The following is a 4,275-nucleotide window of genomic DNA, read 5'->3' as shown; positions in this document are numbered from 1 at the left end:
GAAATGCTAGTGATCAGTGAAAGGGAGGGGTAAAGGGTATGGTATGTATGAATTTTTTTCTGTTGTCTTTTTATTTCTTTTTCTGAATAGATGCAAATGTTCCAAGAAATGATCATGATGATGAATATGCAACTATGTGATGATATTGTGAATTACTGATTATATATGTAGAATAGAATAATCAAAAGTTAAAAAAAAGATGAGGCTGCATTGGTGAGAGTGTGCCATAAATCTAATGACTGATGTCTTCATAAGAAGAGGAGAGGACACACAGGGACTCAGGAGAAGAAGGCTACGAGCAGATGGAGGCAGAAATTGGACTGATGCATCTGCGAGCCAAGCAATGCCAAGAATTGCCGGTTACCTCCAGAGGCTGGGAGAGAGAATTCCAGACAGATTCTCCCTGAGAGAGGGAAGAAGGAACCAACCCTGCCAATACCTTGCTTTTGAACCTCTGGCCTCTGCGTGGGGAGAGAATAAATTCTCTTGTTTTAAGCACCCCAGTTTGTAATAGTTTGTTAGGGAGGCCCTAGGGAACCAATCCAAGTCTCCTCCAATTTGTGACAATTCCTCAGCCTTCCCTTGTCTTTCATTACCTTGACACTTAAAAAAAAAAAGTACATGTAGGTTATGTTGTAGACTTGTCATTAGTTGGGGTCTTTCTGATGTTGAGATTATGCATTTAGGGCAAGGATTTATAGAAATGATGTGCCCTATACAATGTATCACATTAGGAGATGCCTGATGTTACCCTATGATATGTCTTCTCGCTGATATCTTTGATCACAGGAGTAAAGTGGTGTCTGACTGGCTTCTTTACTGTAAACTTGCTGTTTTCCCCTTTATAGTTAATAAATGTCTCGAGAGATGTATTTGAGATTATACAAATGTTCTGTTTCTCCTCAAACTTTTACCTGCTAATGTACCATCCATTGGTGGATCTTGATTGCGATAACTGTTACTGTGGTGTTTTAATGATTTCTTTTTCCCTTGTTCCTTCTGCATTTATTAATTCAAATTCCTCTGTAAGGAAGCATTGTCTCATCCCCAATTATTCGGTTGTTTATATCATGGTGGCCTTGTGGATATTTCTTCTATTTTCTTGCATTATAAGCCCGTATTATCCTTATCAATTTGTTGCTCAAAATTTTCCAGTTTTAATCGTTGGGAGCTCTTTCAGGTTCTCTTCTTGTTCTTTCTACATGATCTACCTTTTTTTTTTAACATAAAGAAAATCAGACAAATTTACTTGGCAATATAATACTCTAATAAATGGAAAGGAGTGTTTCTGGATGGGAAACAAAAAAGAAAAAAACAAATTATGTAAAGTTTATAATTTTTCCTAAGTGGTTTACAGGATTAACCTAATTCCAATCAAAATTCCAGTGTAAAACTTTGAGGAACCTAAAACAAGCAAAACTGATAAAGAATGCTTAAAACTACCCCTTGGGATTGGTCCATGAAGGTACTGCTGGCCTTGCCTCCGGGCACACACCTCGGGATGGCCTGGATATCAGGAGGTCAAAGACTGTGACAAATATCCACGATGCTGATCTTTTCTCCAGAGGACAATGTGAGTGACCCACCAGAGGTGTGACTTCTAAAAATAAAACTCATTGCCTCTTTTTTTTTTTTAGCATGGGCAGGTTTTGGGAACTGAACCCAGGTCTCCGGCATGGCAGGCAAGAACTCTGCCACTGAGCCACCATTGCATTGCCCCAACATATTGCCTTTTGAGATAGTGTTATCCCATTGCCAAAGGTCTGAAGACTGCTTAAAAGGAAACCTGGTGGGCTTATTAACCAACTCCAGATCTGAGCCAATTGCCTCCTGTCTCCACATTTGGCTCTCTTCTTTAGGCTTTTGGGGTTTCCTTCCTGGCAGGTAAGATCCTGGCTCAGCAGAGGGACAAGATTCTGAAGAGCTTTTCCAGTGGTGAGCTGGAGGTGGGGGCGGGCTGGGTCTGAACCATCCAAAGTTCCTTCCACAAGGGAGAGGCATTGCTTAGAGTGAAGAGGCATCTGATTAAGAGATTAATAGCTGAATAAAGTACAGTGGTAACAGGCGTCCCTTTAAAATTGTTGTGAAAAGGATTTCTGTCAAAGTCAATGTTCACCACAAATTGCAAACATGTTATTGAAATCTCTTGTTAGTTTAGGACCACATACATATGACAAAATAAGTTTCGACATTCAGTTGCTATAGTTTTTCTATATTCCAAAGTAAACAATCCCTTTCAACACTCAAGCTTTAACAGGTTGTTCTTAGAGGGTTATATCAATTGCTAACAGAAGTTATTGACTTAACAAATCAGTAGTTTGGTTCCAGACAGGAGCCATTGCATTATTTTCACCTTTTTCAAGTTTTGATTCCTGTGTGGGAAAAAGTGATATATTTTCAGTAGAGGCAAATTTCTGTTTGCTTGGCAGGTTAACAGCCTCCAGACTCATATTCAAAGCTTTTCTTAGGTAAGGGATCTTGCCTAAGTTACACAACCTCACAAAAGAAAGTTCCTTAATCCACAAAGCCTGGCTGCTAACTGAGGTATAGCCCTAGAGGATGTTTTCTTCCCTGTGAATTTTCTAAACCCTGTGAGGTTTCAGCCAAAATGGGTTTTTATCCAATTTAGGCTATGATAAGGTTTTCACATATCTGCATCTTTTCAGAGACCCTGGGAATTCAGAAATCCTAATGAAATATTTCAAGTTAAGGTAGGGCCATCAGACCTTTCCCTTCCCACATCTGTGTTCAGGTCTTACATGCTGAGTGAGCTTTCTTGTGCCGGGTTCAGTTTGACAGCTGACCAAATCTTCTCGCACAATTTTTTTTTTCCAACGATATGGCCTCTCAGCCTCATGACTCAAAGATGAAACACAATTTCTTCATTCTCTGGAAGGCTTTCCCACATTTTGGACGCTGAAATATCTTCTCTCTTATGTAGATTCCTTCATGGTGACTCTGATGAGAATTTTGACAAAAGGTTTTCCTACACTGAGAACACAAATACGGTTTCTCTCCCGTGTGGATTCACTCATGCTTATTAAAATTTGTTTTATGGTTAAAAATTTTCCCACAATGACTATGGTGATAGGGTTTTTCTCCATGTGAGTCCTCTGATGCAAAATAAGGTAAGAACTTTCATTAAACTGTTTCCTACACAGTGGACAAGTGTACCAACTCCTTGTTCTCTGATTTCAGGTAAATGCAGTGACATTGATGTTCACGTATTTTGAAAGTTGCTCTAGTGGAATATCATTTTAGAGGGTAACTAAATATTTTTCAATCTCCTTTCCTTTGAAATGGATGCACTTGGCTTTTCTTTTCTGTGGCAATCTGATGATTGTTCAGAGACCAAGGAGCAATCCATTTTATCCCCATCTGAAGACTTTTCTCTATGGTTTTCATTTCCTGCAGGTTCCTTCTGAAGATTTCACCCTTGTGATTATTGTCATCGACTAATAACATCATCTCCCGAGCATCACCTTCTTCTTCTTTCTCTGAGGCAGGTTGTTCAGCAAGATCCAGGCTCACGTATTCCTTCTGGGAGTGAAATACACTCAACTCCTCAAAGACCCCCAGCTTCTCAGGCTCAGCTTTCAGACACAGCAGCACTGTCTCCTGTTCCTGCTGGAATGCCATCTCTGGGCACAAGCGTCACTCTGTTCTGAAGGCCTGAGCTCACATCCTAATAACCAAGGTCTCCTTGACTTTCTGACTAGGCTGGAGCAGATTTGGGATGGGCAAGAATGCGAGGAAGTGCTCCAGTGCCAGTGGTGGATGGTCTTGGGTGCCCTGGTGGCATCTTGAGGTAGATCGTGGCCCAGCTTGGAGTTTGGAGGAACGCTCAGTATAAAGGACCATTTTGGCTCTGGGGGCACAGAAACCATTTTTGCAGTCATGGTGTCTTGCATCCACACACCACACTTGTTTCTACAGGGGCTTCAACAGATACCTCTTGTTGAAGGAAATCTCTCAGGACCTCTGCCACCCCTGGGCACTTGCTGGGATTGGCCCAGAAACCCATTTGCGGGGAGAGACCAGGAAACTAGGCGACAGAGGTTGAGCCCTCCCTTGTCCTTCCGAGCATCCTCACAGGCCACTAGTGACTAGTAGTGCATGGTGCAGTCCTTTGCCCCACTTTTTTTTTTAATTAATTAAAAAAAATTAACAACAAACAAACAAAACAATAAGATATCATTCCATTCTACATATACAATCAGTAATTCTTAATATCATCACATAGTTGCATATTCATCATTTCTTAGAACATTTGCA

At 40.8% G+C, this 4,275-nt stretch overlaps 1 pseudogene; it reads right to left on the bottom strand.

The window, feature by feature from the left end:
* Positions 1-2,748: 2,748 nt before the first annotated feature.
* Positions 2,749-3,899, bottom strand: LOC143658354 (zinc finger protein 200 pseudogene; annotated as a pseudogene).
* Between the last annotated feature and the right edge of the window lie 376 nt (positions 3,900-4,275).

The sequence above is a fragment of the Tamandua tetradactyla genome, chromosome 16 (genome assembly GCF_023851605.1).
Source record: "Tamandua tetradactyla isolate mTamTet1 chromosome 16, mTamTet1.pri, whole genome shotgun sequence".
Classification (NCBI taxonomy): Eukaryota; Metazoa; Chordata; class Mammalia; order Pilosa; family Myrmecophagidae; genus Tamandua; species Tamandua tetradactyla.
Note: the sequence above shows the minus strand (reverse complement) of the source record. Positions and strands in the feature narration are given on the sequence as shown.